Here is a 20,739-nt window from a genome sequence, read left to right as displayed (position 1 = left end):
CAAGGAGCTCCTAGTCTAATGGAAGAAACGGAAAGAAGAGAATAGATCACTACAATACCACACGAGGGTAGTAAAAATAAGAAAGGGGAGGAGGAGGGAGCCAGTGAGGGAAGAGGTAAAGGGAGCTAAGAGGCCGGGTGAAGGATGAGCCTTAAATCAGCCTTGGAATGACTTCAGCAAATTGTTCTGATGTGGCTTGTGAATTCTACTTTGTTCTAATACTGTGCATCTCCTACACCATTAGAAAACATTTTATCAGTCTGGAGAGATGGCTCAGAGGTTAAGAGCACCATCAGCTCTTCCGAAGGTCCCAAGTTCAGTTCCCAGCAACCACCTGGTGGCTCACGACCATCTGTAATGAAAGCTGGTTCCTCCTTATGCAGGCGGCACACATGTGGGCAGAATCCTGTATAAATAATAAATAAATCTTTTTTTAAAAACACATTTTATCCTTATAGTCTACGTTTAAACACCAGGAAGGAAACTGCATTCCACTTCACATGCTTGGTCCCTCTGACTTGTCTTCCAAATCCAGGTAACACAGCAACCCAGAGCCCATGGCATTTCCAAAACATAATAACAATACCTACATATTTTAGCTTATGGTTTATTTATATTTACTTACAGATGTCTTTAGTTCTTGATTTGTTTTTGTTTTGCTTTGAGGCAGAATTTCATCTTTCATCTTAGACTGGCCTCAAACTTGGAATCGTCCTGCCTCAGATTCCCAGGGGCTGGGATTACAGGTGTGTGCCCCATCCAGTTGTTTTGTTGTGTTGGTTGCAGTCTCTGTGTTCTTGCCTTTGCTCAGTAAGGCTATGAGGCAGAAACCCTAAAGGGTTGGTCTTATTATATTGATTTATTTTCATAGAACTTGGGGTTGATCCCAGGGCCTCATGAACATGAAGCAAATGCTCTGCAATTGAGCTGCACCCCAACCACAATATTAACACTTTAAAAAGAAAAAAACCCTAAAAAACAATTAGGTTTTGCATCTATCAAACTTTTACTTTCCGCAAAAGTAGGGGTTCAAAGCGTGCACAAGGGGACAGGGAGCTAAACAAACAGTCAAGTAGGGCGGTGGTGGCACACGCCTTTAATCCCAGCACTTGGGAGGCAGAGGCAGGCGGATCGCTGTGAGTTCGAGGCCAGCCTGGTCTACAAAGCAAGTCCAGGACAATCAAGGCTACACAGAGAAACCCTGTCTCAAAAAAAAATCAAGAAACAAAAACAAACAACTCAAAAAAAAAGAGATGCTCACAAACAGTCAAGTATTGTGTTCCCCATCCCTGCAGTAGAGTCTGTCCCTCCACGTGTGTCACTAAAGAGGCAAAGGCTGAGGCAGGAGGCTCTGTTGCAGGCTTGAGGCCAGGCTAGTCTACATAATCCCAGGCTAGTCAGGGCTAGAGCAAGACCCTGTATTTAAAAAGACATTTAAAAAAAGAAAGAAAGAAAGAAAAGAAAAGCTGACTTGTAAGAGTAGGTTCACAATTTCTGAAACTTGTTGATACAACACTATTGCCCCTCCAGGGAAAAGGGATATCCGGAAGGGCAGGATGTTTATTGTACCTTGATATTTATAGACTTTTAATGGCTAATTTAGTAGGCTTTCTTGGGTGTGCCCATCACTATCTTATTTTGGTATAAGTAAAATTTGGAATTGTCTAGGCCAACAGGTGAATTAAAAATAATTTTTAAAAAAAGCAGAGTGTAGTGGGGCATGCCCCTGATCAGAGTCATCCTCAGCTGCATGTCAATTTGATGTGTATTTTCAGGAGACTAAGACTTGCATGGAACATAGCCATCATGCCAAAGCAACCCAACGCAAACTGAAGGACAGCAAAGGATGAACAATAGTCACAGAACAAAGGAGATTTGTGGGGCACAGAGAACTTTGTCTAGGTGGTAGAGTCAGACAAGTGAGTTCATGGCTAAATATAAAAGTTACACACTCTTTTTTAATATATAAGATTGTTTTTAGCTATTCTTGGCTTCTTGTTTTTCCAAATGTAGTTGAGAATTGTTCTTTCAAGGTCTGCAAAGAATAGTGATGATATTTTGAAGGGAATTGCATTAAATCTATAGATTGCTTTGGGTAAAATGGCATTTTTACTGTTAATGCTGCTGATCCATGCGCATGGGAGGCCTTGACATCTTCTGATTATCTTCAATTTCTTTCTTCAGAGACTTGAAGTTCTTATCACACAGGACTTTCATGTGCTTTGTTAGCATTACACTAAGATAATTTATATTATCTGTGGCTATTGTGAAGGGTGTTGTTTCTCTAATTTCTTTCTCAGCCCATTTGTCATTTGCATACACGAGGGCTACTGACTTTTTTTTTTTTTTTTTTTTTTTTTAGCAAATTTTGTGTCCAGCCACTTTGCTGAAGGTGTTTATCAGCTGTAGGAGTTCTCTGGTAGAATTTTGGGGGTCACTTATGTATACTATCATATCATCTGCAAGTAGGGATACTTTGACTTCTTCCTTACAAATTTGTATCATCAGGGAAATGCAAATCAAAACGACTCTGAGATTCCACCTTACACCTATCAGCATGATTAAGATCATAAACTCAAGTGACAGCACATACTGGTGAGGATGTGGAGAAAGGGGAACACTCCTCCATTGCTGGTGGGAGTGCAAACTTGTACAACTTCTTTGGAAAGCAATATGGAGCTTTCTCAGAAAATTGGGAATAGGTCTACCTCAAGACCCAGCCATACCACTCCTGGGCATATACCCAAAAGATGCCCCACCATACAACAAGGACATTTGCTTAACGATGTTCATAACAGCTTTATTTGTAATAGTCAGAAACTGGAAACAACCCAGATCTCCCTCAACTGAAGGAACTGAAGGAAGAACTGATAAAGAAAAGGTGGTACATTTGAATACTACTCAGCTATCAAAAACAAGGGAACCATGAAACTTGCAGGCAAAAGGATGGAACTGGAAAAGACCATCCCGAGTGACGTAACTCAGACCCATGAAGACACACATGGTTCGTACTCACTTACAAGTGGATAGTAGCCATATGGCACAGGATAACCATGCTGCCATTCACAGACCCAAAGAAGCTGAGTAACAAAGGAGGCCTAAGGGAGGATCTTTGAATTCCACTCAGAAGGGGAAATAGAATCGGCATCAGAAGTGGTTAAAGAGACAGAACAGGATAGAAGAGGGAGTACAGGCGGGAATAAAGGTGGGGAACAGATGTGGGGAGAGTGGAGACAGGACAGAGGGCGTGCAGAGAGAAGAGAAACTGTAGACAGGGGCATTTCTGAGACAAGCTGTAAACTTACGACAGGATAAGCTCCAGGGAAGATATGGGGGTGACTCCAGCTGAGACCTCTAGTAGCATGGGGTCATGGAGACTGAGGAGGCCACCCCTCAAACTCGACAGGACTCCTAGTGGAGGGAGGGGAACACCAACCCACCCACAAAAACTTTAACTCAAAATTTACTCTGCCTACGAAATGTGCAGGGATAAAGATAGAGCAAAGATTGAGGGAGTGTTCAACCAGTCTCTGGCCCAAGCTGAGACCCACACCAAGGGAGAAACCCAACCCCTGGCACTAACAATGACACTCTGCTGTGCTTGTAGATGGGAGCCCAGAATAGCTGTCTTATGAGAGGCTCCACTCAGCAAAGGATCAAAACAAATGCTGAGACTCACAGCCAAAGATTGGGCAGAGCCCAAGGAGCCTTGAGGAAGAGTTGGGAGAAGGATGGAAAGACCCAGAGGGCACAGGAGCATCACAAGAAGACCAACAGAGCCTACTAACTTGGGTCCAGGGGGACCTGTGGAGACCGAAGCACCAACCAAGGACCACACATGGACTGAATCTAGGCGTCCTACACATATCTTCCCAATGAGCAACTTGATCTTCGTGAGGGTCTCCTAGTAAGAAGTGTGGGGGCTGTCTCTGACATGGACTCTGTTACATCCTTTTCAATCACTTTCCCCTGGCGGGGCTGCCTTGCCAGGCCACCGTGGAAGAGGGTATGCTCAGTCCTGATTTGACTTGAAGTGTTGGGGTGGGTTTAGTGGGAAGGGGGCTCCCTTTCCTGAGAGGTAGGGGAGGAGAGAAGAGGGAGGGAGGGTGAGAACAGGAGGAGAAAAGGATGGGAACTACGATTGGGATGTAAAGTGAACAACTAAATAAATAAAGTTAAAAGTTTTGTTTTTAAGTTATACATTCTCATAATAAAGTATTCTCAAAAATAATTAAATATCCCCAAGCCAAAAGGTTTCCTAGGAGCTTTGTTAAACATCTATCACTTATTACCTCTTCTTTTCACAAACAGGTAATTGATCTGCCAAAGAGGTCTGAAAAGAAGCAGAGATACAAAAAAATAGGACCCAAAATTGGCAAGTACTTCTTTTAGAAATAAAATTCCTTCTTGCTGCATGCAAAATGTATAGAGTTCCTACTTAAATTCTCTATCCTCAGTGAAATTACCACTTGTGTCAAGACTTAAACAGTATTAAAAACTTCCTAAGCCTGACATACAGTAATCGTTTCTACGTCTTGATTTTAAAAAATGATTTTGTCATTTCCTTTTGCGTTAGGAGAAGGGCAGGGTTTCCTGTACACAAGGTTAACCTTGAACTTGCTATGTAACTGAGGCTGGCCTTGAACTCCTGATCTTCTTGTCCTTAGTTCCAAAGGACTAGAATTAGAGGTGGGTGCCAGTACATTTGGCTTAAGGGCGTTATTGTTTTTAAGGTGGCATCTCCTCAAGCTGTTCTCACTCTTTCTACCCCAGCTTCCTGAGTGCTGGGGTTATAAACATGACAATAATAAATTTATTGTTTTTAATTAAGTGTATGTATGTATCCACATGTGTATACGTGTGTAGGGAATTCGTGAAACCCTAAGTGAGTGTGTACTGTTGACACATGCCACAGACACCAAGGTCTCAGACCCATGATAGTGGCAAAGTCTTTCCCAGGTGAGACTAAGAGGGATGAATAGCAAAGCCTTCTTTGGGTCTGAGAGTGATGTTGACAGTGTGTACAGAAAGTGTCCCTGGTGACTTCCCCACTACCTGAAGATTACTCCCCAACAGAAACTGCTCCTACAGAGACCAAGATTATCTAAACCTGTCTCCCTGTTCAGCTGTGTCTGTAGCCCCGCCTCCCTGTTCAGCTGTGTGCAGTAGCCCCTCCTCCCTGTTTAACTGTATTTAATAAACTCTGTGAGCTTCCAGTGCTATGGCTTCCCATTTGAGAGCCCAGATCACCCAATCTCAGCTTTTCTGATTCTGTCTTTTTTTCCTTATCATCCTAGTCAGGGTTCCAGGACTCCTGGGTGTCTGCATATGAATGCAGGTATCCATGGAGGCCAGAGGCCTCTGGAGCTAGAGTTACAATTTCAAGCCCCCTGATGTGAATCCTAGGAATTGAACTTAGGTCCTCTGAAAGAGCAGTAAGTGCTCCTAACTGCTGAGCCATTTCTCTAGTCCCTATTAATTATTGTTTGATTCTTTTTTTTTTTTTTTTACAAGTTTTAATAAACTAATGTACTACCTGTTTCCTTTACGGAAAATAATAGCAGGGGCAACAGCTGGTTTTTGTTGTTTGTTTGGTTAGTTTTGGTTTTTCAAGACAGGGTTCTTCTGTGTAGCCCTTGGCTACACTTGGTAGACCAGGCTAACCTTGAACTCACAGTGCTGGGGATTAAAGGCATGCGCCACCACGCCCAGCTGACAGTTGATGTTTTCATTGATGCTCCAACACCACCCCATTTCTGTTTACTTCTTCCGCCTTCCTCCTACTCCTCCCTTCCTTCTTGGTGCTGGGGATTAAACCTGTGGCCTCTTGTATATCTGAGCTGCGAAACCCCTCTAAACATTCCCCAAGCGTTTCATTTAAGAAGTCAAAATAAACATATGCAACTTCATAAATCTGAGCTAATCCCTACTTACAGGGTTATTGTAAAGATTAAAGATTCCTTGTAAGATTCATAGTCTCATTGCTTGGCCCACAGCCAACACTCAGTAGATCATTATTTTTAATTATCTGTTGCCTGTAAAAGGAGCCGCCTCTCATTTCATGATTGCCCTTGGCACCAGCAGCTTTGAGCGAACAAAACCAACAAAGGGAAAGGACGTTATCTATGACCCATATCTCTAGTTACTAAAAGTTACTAAAATAAGATGAGCGAAATCATGCAAAAGAAGTGCAAAGCAGGAGAGGTGTGGTTGGAGAGTCTTAAAAATAAAAAAGGTGACTCTTATGATTTTAATACGGAATGTCCCCTTCAAGGGCTCACGTGTGGAAGGAAGGCTCATGTCTCCTGCTGGAGGAGTCAGTGTTTGCATTCTGGGACCTCTGCTTTAATCAGTGGCTGAATCTCCTGATGATTTCATAATATAGCATTACTGAGAGGTGGGACCTAGTTGGAGGAAGTGGGTCACTGGGCTGTGCCTGAAAGGGTTACTTTGTCCCTGGCCTCCTCTTCTCTGCCTTGCCAAGGCCCAGGCACAACAGGGCAACAGGGCGAGGTAATCATGGATAGAGAGAGGCCTCTGAGCGGTGAGCTCCTTCCAATTGTTCTGCCGGGCTCTTCATCACACTTGGCTAGGCCTGGAGTTCCTAAAGGAAAAGCCTTCCCACAGAGTCTACCTGTAAAGTTCCTGTAAAGGACCTGCTGAGGCTCACCTGCCATGGTCGAAGAGGAAACAGAAGGAAAGAAATTAGATTCAGGGATTTTCCTAAATCTTCTGTACCCTACACCCTTCTCTCTCTCTCTCTCTCTCTCTCTCTCTCTCTCTCTCTCTCGTATCTATTGTTAGGCAGTGAAATGGGGGTGGGAAAAAGAAGAATCCACAAAGACTGGCTACACATGTGTGTGTGTATATATATACATGCATGTGTCTATTTACACACACACACACACACACACACACACACACACGGGCAGTGAGCCTGAGAATTGGAAGAGACTGTATGAAAGTCACCAACTAATAAATAACAAGACTGGAATTTAGACACAGCTCCGTCGTTCTTCAAAGCCTAAAGCACAAGCTAAGTCCTGCTTTCTTTGCAGTGAGAACTAGTTAAAATATACGGATAACCAAGCTGTAAGAAACTGGTAAAATAATAGACATGGTCACCTTCTCTGTCCCCTGCTTTTCTGCCATGTTCGATCAGTTCTTGGACCTCAAACACTACCTCCTGGCGGCCCTGGGCTACAGCCTCCCCATTGCCCTCTCCAAAAGCCAAAACAAACAAACACACAGAAACACACACAGAAAAATTCCCAAATAAACAAATAAAAAACTTCCTATGAAGGTGTATCTGGCCTTCTCCGTATGATGTTTTTTCTAAAGGACTGAGTGCCCCCTCCTCCTAGTTACTGCAATTTTTTATATTTTGAATCATGCTCCCTGAGCTGCTAAGCCAACTGGGACAGACCTGTAGTCCTAACACTCAGGAGGCAGGAGGATTGCAACTGGGACAGACCTGTAGTCCTAACAAACACTCAGGAGGCAGGAGGATTGCAACTGGGACAGACCTATAGTCCTAACACTCAGGAGGCAGGAGGATTGCAACTGGGACAGACCTGTAGTCCTAACACTCAGGAGGCAGGAAGATTGCAACTGGGACAGACCTGTAGTCCTAACACTCAGGAGGCAGGAGGATTGCAACTTCAAGGCCAACTTCAGCTACATAATGAGTGCTAGGCCAGTTTGAACTATATGAGGAGATAGTATCTCAAAACCTAAAGGGATTAAGGAGGGGGCGTTCTGAAGTATGAGAAACTATGAAGAGAAACTTCCAGAAAAATGAGTACTTCAGAACTTAGAAGAGAGGAATAGATCAAATAAGTAGACCTCTGAAAGTTCCTGGGTCTTACTACCTCCAGCCCACCTCCCACCCACTCTCTCATTACACCCCCATCCCACCCCGCCACCACCACCAGCACCAACTCCTTACTATAGTTCAGGATACTATCTATATAAATTCAATCTAAATGTCTGGCCCTTCTTTGAGCATCATTTCATGCAAACACAAGTTTCCCAGCATTAATCTGTCTTATCTCAACTTAATTTTAAGCCCAACTAAAGAACGTAGAAAGCATTGTGAAATGAAATTCTTAAGAAACAACAGCCGCAGCTGAGCAGCGGTGGCACACGCCTTGAATCCCAGCACTCGGGAGGCAGAGGCAGGAGGATCTCTGAGTTCGAGGCCAGCCTGGTCTACAAAGCAAGTCCAGAACAGCAGGGCCTGTACACAGAGAAACCCTGTCTCGAAAAACCAAAAAGAGAAAAAAAAAAAAAAAAAGAAAAGAAAAGAAAGAAAAGAAAGAAAGAAAGAAACAACAGCCGCACCTCTATTAAATATTTTACAAGGCTGCTTGACAGACTCTAGAGAGCTGGAATGCCACAGGTCTGGAGCCTAATTATCTCATACTATCTTATTTTCTTTAGGAGCTACTACTTCTTTTATCCATACCCTACCTAAGAGCCCTATGATGGTCAGATGAATCTTAGTGTACCCCTCAGCCTCCCCAAACCTTAAGGCTCAGGATGCCATAAGGGGACAGCAGAGGATTGGAGCCATGTCCCAGTGTGTAGAGTGTTTGTCTGGCTTTGTAAGACCCTCACCTCAGACTTCAGCAGGGAAGAGATCTGAAGCTTGTCGCTAAGGTTGCCCAGCTCTGCTGGAGCTTGCCTACCTAATGCCCCCATCAATGTCTCGAGTAATCATGCTGATTTATGACCTGCTTTGTGCTTTTAAGGAAATAAGAAAATAATTTATTTTGAGCCAAATACACGTACTCATGGGCCAAGAACAAGCCCAACTTTCGGTTTCCTGACAGCTGAAACTAGGCCAGTCCCACTCACTTGGAGCTCAAGACATGTATGAGGAAGGAAGGAATGACATCCGTTCTTTCTTTCCCTGAGCCCTAGACAAATCCATCAGGTAAGATTTATATCTGTCTCTATCAAAACGCAAAATACCTCCTTGCTGCTAATTGAACTCAGTTGAATCCTACAATAAGGTCAGAAAGAGCCAAGCCTCAACGAGCAACCCTGAACTAATGCTTTCCCTCCCTCCTTCCCTCCTTCCCTCCCATCCCACCCCTCTTCCCTCCCCAACCCATCTGCCTCCTACCCCATCCTCTCCCTCCCCTTCCTAGTCCCATCCCCCCCACACCTCTTTTCCTCCTTCTCTCTCTGTCTCAGGAATAAAGTTTTAAAGCCCACAGCAAGTCCAAAGGTGAACGGTTGGCTTGTGTGGCACAGCGATGCATTCACTACGGACAGACAGTGAAAGATGTTACCAAACTTTGAGCAGAGCCAGCAGTGCACTGAGGGCTACTCAACAGCCTCTTGACCTCCAGACATGGGAATAGGCTCTTTGGTTTGCAAAGCAAGGCCATAAAGTCACTTTGATGGTTCATGTAACCAAGCATCCCGTAGCTGTATCAGCTTGAAATGTGGACAGAGGGAGTAAACCAAACAAGCTCATTATAGACTGAATGCCTCACACTAAGTCCAGCGTTCCTCTGAGATGGCGTCATGCCCAAGCAGCTCTCTGTGTGTAGGATAGACGGATCCTAGCAGCCAGAAGCCCCAAACATATGTTGCCTTTTGTGTTTATTTATTTAGAAACAATGTTTCACTCTGAACTCCAGGCTGGCCTCAAACACGATGTCCTTAAATCTCAGCTCTCTGACTGTAAGATTACAGGTGAGTGCCACCATGTTCAGTTTAAATCTGCTTTTCTTCAGTGTTGAGAATCAAACTCAGAACTTTGATCTTGTTGGACAAACGTTCTATCACTGAGCTCCAGCCTCCAGTCTTCCCCTTACTCTTTATTGTGAGACATGGCCTCAGAGAGCTGTCCATGCTGGCCTTTGCCTCCCACCGTAGCCCATGCAGCCTTGACTCTTCGATCCACTTGCCTCAGCCTCCCAAGTAGAAGGGATCACAGGCCTGTGCCATCTGACCTGGATTAAAACTAGAAGTTGGGTACAGTAGCACACACTTGTAATCCCAGAATTCAGGAGCCTGAGGCAGGAGGATTGCCTTGAGCTCAAGGCTACATAGCTCAAGGCTACATAGCAAGACCTTATCTCAAAAAACCAACAACAACAAAAACCATTACAAGACAAATTAGAGCTATATTAAACACATCCCCCCCCATACATATCTCAATTTAAGGTGAACACTCTTGTCAAGAATTAGAATCTTGAGGAGGCATTGTAGCATAGTCTTTAATCCCCGCACTCAGGAGGCAGAGACAGGTAAATCTCTGTGGGTTCAAGGCCAGCTTGGTCTACATAAGAAACTCTAGACTAGCCAGGGCTACTAGCCAGTGGTGATCCACCCCTCAAAATAAACAAACAAACAAACAAATAAATAAATAAATAAAATAACTGGAATCTTGCAACCTTTCCCAGAGTTCCCGTTCACAAACCTCCCCAGATTTTTATCCTTATAGTTGTCACATTATTACACATATTTCTACTCTGGGCTTTAGTCCTTTCCATTCTGCCAGCTGATATGTTCCTACATTTCTTTCAATCCATATTTTTATTTATTTTATCTGAGCTGTTGAAGAATCCTTTACTTGCATGTATATCTATGGTCTATATTTTGGTTGGTTACTGATTGCTTGGTGCAGTTTAACATGGTACTCTTGCCCACACATTTCCTAAAAACCTATCCTTTGACAGGAGAATAGGAAGGGTTTGGCAAGACCGTAGGAGGCTTATAATGCCTGGTTTTCTCCTTTTTACATGAAGTTTGCAACCACCAGTGCCTGGTGCCCATCTCTACAAAGTTACTGAGAGGTGTTCAATGATGAAATTCTTTTAGGATTGGCCAACTGTAGCCAAGAAACCAAATCAGACAAACTTCTTCTGTTTCTAGACATAAAAGTTTATTGTCAGGAAAAAATACTGGAGCATAGAACACCAAAAGCTAAGGTCAAGTGTTTGGGATGCACCCAGACTGTTGCTGGTTCTTGGGGCTACCCAGGTTAGGGTACAGGCCCCTAAGAGTCATCAATTTTACAGACTTCTATTCCCCATAGGCCAAGGGCTCTCATTTCACTCTCACTATTTCTGATTGCCCTACCCAAGGACACTTCACCTCTCCCCATCTCCCCATCCCCCCAAATCCCTAAGGACCTGCGACTTTTGGCAACCTTCCCCAGCACTGCAGGCTGCCATGTAACCTCTTCTCTCAGCTTTGCAGTTCAACTTCCTGTGTGCCAAAAACCTATCAGCTTTCCTAGGTAAGAGAGAGAGCGAGGTTGCTGGACACGGTGGCTCCTGCATTTACTCCCTCCTGACTTGAGAGGCAGAGGCAGCAGGTGGATACAAAATTCAAGGTCCTAGCTTACCAAGAAGTTTGAAGCCATCTAAGGCTCCATGAGGCACAGTGTTTGCATAGCATGTACTAGGCCCTTTGGGTCCAGTACCCAACACTTTAAAAAAAAAAAAATGGCTGTCAGGATGCCTTAGTGGGTAAGAGTACCTGCTGTGAAAGTAAGAGAAGCTGAATTCAGATTTTCACCACCCTCAGAAAAGCCTGTAAACCATCACTGGGGGACAGAGATGGGCAGATTCTGGGAGTCACTGGTCAGCCAGCTTGGCACCCTGGCAAATGCACACACACATGCCCAAACATTACCCAAACATCTGAGCAAGCTGATTACATTTAAAACAACAACAGGCGGGTGGTGGTGGCGCACTCCTTTAATCCAGCACTTGAGAGGCAGAGGCAGGAGGATCTCTGTGAGTTTGAGACCAGCCTGGTCTACAAAGTGAGTCTAGGCCAGCCAACAGTACCCTGTCTGGAAAAACAACAACAACAAAGAACCCAACAGATATTCTCTAGTATTTATCAAGGCCAAAATTCCCAGAGTAACAAGTCATGGAGGTTACAGACATTCCTTTACTCACATGCTATTAGCTAACAGTTATATGGTTACACCTAGCTGTAAGGGAAGCTGGGTTGTACAGCCTCTAACTGGGTGGTCATGGACTTTTTAGTAATAGGACCCACCCCTACAAGAAAGAAAATTAAAGTGACTTCTAGAATCAGCTTGCCCAGCTACCATCTGTTGCAAATGGTTCTCTGTTTAAGGTAAGTATTGGCATGCCCTGGAGATAAAGCCAAAGGTGCAAGAGGCCTGTAACCTATTAAAAAAAAAAAAAAAAGAAGTGGGGGAGGGGAGGAGACATCTCAAAGGGTAAGAGCACTGTCTGCTCTTCCATCTACAGTGAAATCTGGTTCCTTTTTCTGGCCTGTACTCATGCAGGCAGAATACTGTATACATAATAAATAAATAAATCTTTAAAAAAAGAGGAACCAGGCAGTGATGGCACATGCCTTGGGAGGCAGAGGCAGGTGGATCGCTGTGAGTTCAAGGCCAACCTGGTCTACAAAGTGAGTCCAGGACAGTCAAGGCTACACAGAGAAACCCTGTCTCGAAAAAAAAAAAAAAAAAAAAAAAAAAAAAAAAAAAAAAAAAAGAGGAACTGACACTAATAGGAAATTCCTCCTCCTCCACCTCCCCTTCTTCTTCTTCTTCTTCTTCTTCTTCTTCTTCTTCTTCTTCTTCTTCTTCATTTCTGAGACAGGGTTTCCCTGTGTATTTCTGGCTGTCCTGGACTCTCTTTGTATACCATGCTTGCTTTAAAATCAATTATCAGCCTGTTTCTGCTTCTACTGGGTTCAAAAATGTTCAGCACCATGCCCAGCTTTAACATCTTCTTTTTTTCACGTATACTTTAATTTTTTAAAACCATATGGCCAGATCACATGTCTATAAGGCTGTAATAATTCTCATCCCTATCAGCTGAGTGTAAGAGTACCTGCTACCTCAGCATTAACAAGTACTGTGTGCTGTGAGGAAGTATTGTTGTTTTGTTTTATTTTTATTTTAGACAAGGTCTCATTACATAACAGAGGCTGGCCTTGAACTTATGATCCTCCTAAATGTTGGGATTGCAGACATGCCCCGCCAAGCCTGGGTATTATTGTTTTTCTATCTCACTGTACTAGCATACATTTTCCTAGACAGAAGTGTTAGCATTTATTTTATATTTATAGCTTGTATGTGTATGGTTTGGGGTATTTGTTTGTTTTGTTTTGTTTTCTGAAGGGGTCATGTTTTGAGGCAGGGTCTCAATGTATATTCCTGGCTAGCCCAGGTTGACCTCAAGTTGTGAGACCTCGGCTTCCTGACTGCTGGGATGACAGGATGTGCGTTGGTGGTGGCTACAGATCATGCCCGTGTGTAGTAGCCTTCAACCAGTCTCATCTTGTAAGTCCTGACAGTACAATTTCTCTCTTCCCTTGGCAGCTACCCTGCTCTCAGTGCACTCGCAGAGCACTTCTAAAAACAATTTGCTAGAATGAATCATTGTTCCTGTCTTTATCCCAGTAAACTGTCTTCTGAAAAGCCACCTTACAGAAACAGTCTAAACTAGAGAGAAAACTACACATACTGGGGCAAAGTGAAATGTCTTCTTTGCTTCCAAAGGCTTATTGGAATGAACAATACACATTTTGATTATTTTTTTAGTTAATTTAATTAGTTTGTTGAAACAGAGTTTCAAGTAGCTCAGGCTGGCCTTGAACTCACTATGTAGCAGGGAATGACCTTGAGTTCCTGATCCTCCTGCCTCCACTTCCTAAGTACTGGTGTTACAAGAGTGTAACACTACTTCCTATTTTACAATACATAAAGAGCTTTAGTCAAGTCATTATATGATGCAATCCTGAAGCCATTAAAATGGTAATTATGAAGAGTGGAGAGAAATACAAAATACTGCCGAAGCCCCAAAGAGGAGGCGTGGAGTCAGACACAATCTGAAGGTAAAATCAGGATAGCTGTGTTTATTGAAAAAAAGGCTACACCTTTTATACTCTATATTTGCATAGTAGCTAAATTACAGACAACGTCTAAAGCAGACTTAATGATTCCAACAGCTGTATGATCTTTTCACAGGTTGTTTTTTAACCCATTTTAGGCCAATTTTTTGACATCCAGAATGAAAGAGGTAATCAACTTTATCCAGTAGTTTTCTTTGAAGCAAAAGCAATAAGCTTAGCAAGCATCTGAGTCCTTACTGTCTTCTCGGGTTCAGCAACCCTGCCAGGAACCCCTTTTCCTTTCCTTTGTGGTCAGGAGGCGGCAGACACTGGGTGCAGAGAAACACACCCGTAAGGGCAGTTTTCATTCCTCAAGGGGCAATGATGCAGCGTCTGTGCTGTGCGGCATAATAATCATCCAGCTGTTTCCTAGCTGCAATAATCATCCAGCTGTTTCCTAGCTGCATTCCTACGTGTCTTAGTCCTACAACACGGGCCTGTTCTCATGGGCTTCTGAAGGGAAGGTGACACTTTTTCTGATATGCTGCCACCCCATCCTGGTCCCTTCAATGCATGCTGCTGCCTATGGCAGCGGGGGGTGGAGGTGGGTGGGGGGCTGGGGGGGAGGGGTGGCAGGGGAGGAGGGGGGATCAACCCAGTCTAGCTTCCTGACAGAATCTGCTCCTCCTGGGCACATCAAATCTCGCCATTCACCTTGTAAGTCACGGACCCGGGGGAATCAATCACAGGTGCTATTCTGTACTTCTTGGCTGAACTTTTGCCCTCACCCGCCAAGGTCTCAGACTCTGGGTCTGACTCATTGTTTCTCTCCAAGGTGTACCTTCATCCTTGTGACCAGATGAAAGTGCCTAAGAGTTCCTGGGGGCCATCTTTCAGTTAACAGATCTCTAACTTCTCTATTCTTGGTGCAAACAGGGCCACAAAGGAGGTGCTTGTGCAGGAGTGTAGGCAGAGTTATCATGCCATATGGTTCCGCAGTGGCGGAGACTTTTTCCAAAGAATTATTTTGTTTAGGGAGACAGCCATTGTATACATTCGCCCAAACAAAATTCCCCAACGAAAAAGCATAAGGAAACTCCCATAACACATGGTGAAAACAAATCATCAAAGATGAAAGGAAAAGGAAAATGGAGACTTGTGACCTGCGGTGTCAACGTGCTGGAACTTTCTCAAGCAGCAGTGGTTGCCATGTGGCCCATACTAGTAATGAATATGTTAATTTAGCTAATCAACAATGCATTTCAAGACATCATAGTGTACAGGATAAATAGGTACCAGATTCTATTTTTGCATGGTCTACACCCACTTTAAAGGCACTGTGACTTCTCTGGTTGTCATTAGTCATACTGTCGTCCCTCCCCACCCCCAATCAATGCCTACAGGAATTTGTTTGTGATACAGACAATAGACAATAATGCCTCTTTTATCACCAACTCAATACCTGTTGATTTCAGGGCATGTGACCCATAGATGGCCAAGGACAAAGTGTACATGATAAGCTTTGCCTTCCTCTGGCACTGAGAGTTATAAGGATGACAGGAGTCTAAGCAAATTGTTGGCTGTTCTTCCTCCCATGTGGACAGACCAAACAATGAAGCAATACAGAGACAAGGAGAAGCTACAGCATGGTGAGACATATTACCTTAGCAATATTTTGAGTATTTCATTTGAATCTAGCTACTATAAAACCTAGTGTATTTTACTACATAGTAAACTAATCCACTTTTTAAAGCAGATTTTGGCTATTGCAATGAAGAGTCCTAATCAGCACAAAATGTATTTTTTTAAGGCAATTATAATTTGTGGTAGTGAGTGTCTATGATCCCAGAACATAGGAGGCTATGTTTGGGACTAGCCTAGGTTTCATAACAAGACTGTCTCAGGAAAAGAAAAATAAAAAATAAAAAAACAGAGAGGGAGACAGACAGACAGAAAGAAGACATATAGGGAAAGGAAGGGAAAGGAGGAAGGTGAAGGGAAGGGAAGGGAAGGGAAGGGAGGGGAGGGAGGGGAGGGGAGGGAGGGGAGGAGGGAGGGGAGGGGAGGAGAGGGGAGGGGAGGAGAGGGGAGGGGAGAAGATGGCTCAGGTATGGTGATACACACATGTAATCCCAGCACTTGGGAGGCAGAGGCAAACAGGAACGGTTTCCATTCCACAAGGCCATCCTCAACAACTCAGCAAGTTCAAGGCCAGCCTGGGCTACATAAGACCTTGTCTCAAAAACACAGCAAATAAACAAGAAGTGGAAAGCAATGTACAAAAGAACTACTACTCTGAGGTAAAGAACTTGTGGGAACTTCTTTCTCTCTCTTTTTATTTTGCTTATAATGTCACAGTTTTATGGGTTGGGAAAAATGGATTTAAGGAAGAAAAATGGTCCATATTGGAGGCAAAGTGACCCCATTTCAGGGTTTATAAGTATGTAGATTTTGAGATTAGAGATTTTATAAATACAAACAACTGAAAGACTAATCTGTCTGCTATACATTCGGTGAAACAAATCTTCCTCACTCAAAGGAAAAAGGTCTTGATTTCTTCAAGTGTAAATAAGATGTAAATAGCAGGCTCTAGGGGTCAGACTGGGAGATCTCTGAGGGTGATTCGTCTACTGACTACACAGTTCAGACCGAACTAGAAAATGTAAGGCCAGTGAGGTGGCTCAGCAAGAGGCTTGAAGCCAAGCCTAGTGACCTGAGTTCCAGCCCCGGGACCTTCCTGGTGGAAGAGGATTGACTCCTGCAAACTGTCTCCTGACCTCCATATGTACATGGTAGATCATGTTTGCCCCCATACACATACACATACATGTGCAAAAAAAAAAAAAACCCAAAACGTAGCAAAACATTTTAAACTTAAAACATGTGCAAAAAACATTACCCACAATTCCCCTATCACTTCACTCACTAATGTCTTAATTTTAGTTATTTATATAACTACTAAATGTTAGTATTTTCTATTTTCTACCTACAGTTTTTCACATATCTAAAATTATGCCATTTCATATCTCATTGTTTATTTGTTATGTTCAGAAAACTTTCCTTGAGCTGTCATACAGCCCTTCTGTGTAGCCATGTAATATGTAATATGTCAGTAGTGCTTTCGAAACATAGATTATCTCTTTTTTAAAAATACTTAGTTATTACATATACAGTGTTCTGCCTGCATGTGAGAAGAGGACAATATATCATATTATAGATGGTCATGGACCACCATGTGGTTGCTGGGAATTGAACTCAGGCCCTCTGGAAGAGCAGACAGGGCTCTTAACCTCTGAGACATCTCTCCAGCCCCTAGATTATTTCTTTAAGAGATTCTCAGAGGTGGAATTTCAGAGTTGAAAGGAATACCTTGATGTGGATAGGCAAACAGTGACTTGGGTGTCACAGGTTGTGGGATCTTAATGGCCCAGGGTTACAGAGGAAGGGTCGAGGAAGCTTCAACCTCAGATACCTCAACCGTGAGGACAGCAAGAGTTGGCTACCTCCCCCCTCCCAACTTAGCACCATAAAGCTGGCTCCCCACCATCAACCCTAGTAAAAATTTACTGCCTTAAGAGTTATCAGGCTTTACTCCTTGTTTGACCTTACAAGGACACACACACACACACACACACACACACACACACACACACACACACACACACCACAGCCCCTGAATGTGCAGATGAACCATCTTCCAATACCCCTTTCCTGGCCAATGGGACACAGCCACACAGACCTTGTCCCAGAGACCCAGGCCACCACTCAGGGGCATAAGTACCCCTCTCCCAAGCCAAACCAGTTCTCTGAAGCCATTTCTGGGCGTGCTCTTTGCCAGTGCACTCCCCATGCCTGGGGGGCAGGGCAGCAACTGGTGAAGGAGAACACGCTGAGTGCCCGTGTCCATCAATTACTGTCACGCCAGGGGAGAGCATTGAAAGACTTTGCCAAACGTCATATGACACAATCTTCATGTCTTGTCTATTTCTGAGGATTTTTTTTTAGTTTTTTGTTTGTTTGTTTGTTTGTTTAATAATATGACCTAACCCAGAGCCTTTTGAATCCTAAGCATGTGCCTACCACCCCATTTCACCTAGCCCTCCTACACCATATTCTGGGAAATCTTACATTTAGTTGCCAAGTTTGAAGTAAACCTGAACTGTCATGATTCCTCAGATGAAATTTTGATCAGTCATAACGGAATTGGCCAATCAAAAAAGCAATGTTTTTGTTTAAAGATATATAAAGTTAGAAATCAACTTTCTAGCAATGACTGTTCTTTTTCCTTATTTTTGTTTATTTCTTCATTTGTCTGTTTATTTGTTTGTTTATATGTGTATGGCTATGTGCCAGCATGAGTTTATGTGCACCATAGGCACACAAGTGCTCACAGAGACTAAAAAAGGACACCCATCCCCTGCAACTAAAGTTACAAGTGGTTCTGTGCCACCTAATGTCTAGAGTGGAAACTGAACCTGTGTCCTCTGCAAAAGCAGTAAGTTCTGCTAACTACTGAGGCATCTTTCCAGTTCCCTCTTTCCTTTTTATCAGACAGGGTCGTACGCAACGCAGGCTGGCTTCCAACTCCCTAAGTTACTGAAGATATCCTTGAACACAGGAACTTTCTGTCTCAGACTCCCAAGTTCTGGGAACGCTGGTGTGCACCTCCATATTTGGTTGAATTTGAATTTCATTATTTTCACAGTTTTGTGGGACAGACAGTCCCAACACTTAACAACTACTGTGGGGTACTTCTGAAACATGTGAGCACATCTTCCTTGTCGATGGCAGCCGTGCTTAGCTAAACCTACCAAGAGGATGCTGGAGTTGACCACTGCCCTGACCCCTGGAGGGAAAGGGACCTGACTGCCCAGGCCTTACCAAGCAAGCAGTCTGTGGCTACCATGACTACAAGAAGAGGCAATGCCAAGCTGGCATTACGGTTTGTGGCTGCCTCTGGTGCTGAGTGAAATCTACGTTCTGAAAATTAGATTGCCATCACAATGATGCCACGCTGGTTCCCTTTGCATCTCTGTGGTATAATGGCTGATATAACAGCCTAAGGATATGTTTGCCTTGCCTCATAGTTTCAGCAGTATCCTTCTTCCATCAGAATGGAGAGAGAGTGGCAAAGAAGAAGAACCCGCATCATGGCTTCCAGGAAGCAAAGTAAAAGGGAATACAGGAAGAGACCAGGACAAGCCACAGTCCCCAGGACACCTGTCTGGGGTCCCCTACCTTCTCCAGATAGGATCCGTCTCCTAAAGATTCTAGAAATGCTTCTCCCCCCCGCCCCCGAAAGAGCACCCTCAGCTGGAGACCCAGGCTTAAGCACATGAGCCTGGTGGAGGGTGTTTCACATACAAACTATGCTGACAATAGCTAAGCCTCCCCACGTAATTGCTCAAGTTCAGGCAATGAGCTCGGGGCTACTGTCGATCATCTCCTTTCTCCTTATAGGAGAGGTGTCTGTGTGTGTGCTACAGCACACGTGGGGGTGGGGCCAGAAGACAATCTGTGGGTCCTGGGGGCTGGGCTCAGGTCCTCAGTCTTGGCAGCAGGCGCAGTCATTTACACTGAGCCACCTTGAACTCTTTGAGTTCAAGGCCTGCCTTGGTTATGTAGCAAGTTCCACAACTGTGAGTGTCACATAGTAAAACTATGGGGTTTGTTTTGGGTTTGTTGTCATTGTTGTTTTGTTTGCTTCAAGGCAGGGTCTCTCTGTGTAGCCCTGGCTGTCCTGGAACTCACTCTGTAGACCAGGCTGGCCTCAAACTCAGAGAACCTCCTCATTCTGCCTTCCAAGTGCTGGGATCAAAGGCATGTACCACCACTGCCCAGAAAGATGATTGCCCGGACCACTTAAATCTCCTCAGCTGCCGCCAAGGTGCTCGTTCTTCCGAGGAAGCTAAGGCCGCGTTGGGGTGAGGCCCTCACTTCATCCGGTGACTAGCACCACGCCGGCAGTTCACAACATGGCCTCCGTCCCCGAGCTCGCCTGCATCTACTCTGCCCTTCTTTTTCACGACGACGAGGTGACGGTCACGGAGGATAAGATCAATGCCCTCATTAAAGCAGCCGGTGTCAACGCTGAACCTTTCTGGCCTGGCTTGTTTGCAGAGGCCTTGGCCAATGTTAACATTGGGAGCCTCGTCTGCAATGTAGGGGCTGGTGGGCCAGCTCCAGCAGCCGGAGCTGCACCAGCAGGAGGTCCTGTGTCAGCCACCGCTGCTGCCCCAGCTGAGGAGAAGTGGAAGCAAAGAAGGAAGAATCTGAGGAGTCTGATGATGACATGGGCTTTGGTCTTTTTGACTAAACCTCTTGTTAACCTGCTCGATAAATAAAAAGCTGAACCTGAAAAAAAAAAAAAAAGACTTAAATAAATAAATAAATAAAAAGAAATTGAGATCTTGAGAAGTTGCCTTGTTCAAGTACCTGACAAGTACCTGTCTAAGGCCATGTAGCTAAAAGAAGCAAAGCCAGAATGTGTCTTCAGTATGATGACACACACCTGTAATACCAGTATTTGGACGGCTGAGACAGGAATGTTAGAGGCCAGACTAAGCTACAGAATGAGGGCCTGTCTGAAAACAGCCAAGCAAACAAGGCAGGATGTAATGCCAGATTCTATCTACTCCAGAAGAGGATCCTACTGGGGATTTTTCCTCCTGTACTGGGGATTGAACCCATGGCCTCAGGGGACAGTGAGATGATGCCTCAGTAGCTAAAGTCCCTCACCACTGAGCCTGAAAACCCGAGTTCCATGCCATGCTATAGTACTCACGACCCACATGATAAAAGAGAGAACTGACTCCAGCAAATTATCATCTGATCGCCATATGTGCACCATGGCATTTATATACACTCACCCACCCACACCCACAGACACAC

General features: G+C 44.2%; 1 pseudogene; it reads left to right on the top strand.

The window, feature by feature from the left end:
- Positions 1-19,736: 19,736 nt before the first annotated feature.
- Positions 19,737-20,164, top strand: LOC127198639 (60S acidic ribosomal protein P1-like; annotated as a pseudogene).
- The last annotated feature ends 575 nt before the right edge of the window (positions 20,165-20,739 follow it).

The sequence above is a fragment of the Acomys russatus genome, chromosome 14, assembly GCF_903995435.1.
Source record: "Acomys russatus chromosome 14, mAcoRus1.1, whole genome shotgun sequence".
Taxonomy (NCBI): Eukaryota; Metazoa; Chordata; class Mammalia; order Rodentia; family Muridae; genus Acomys; species Acomys russatus.
This window is presented reverse-complemented; position numbering and strand designations above follow the sequence as displayed.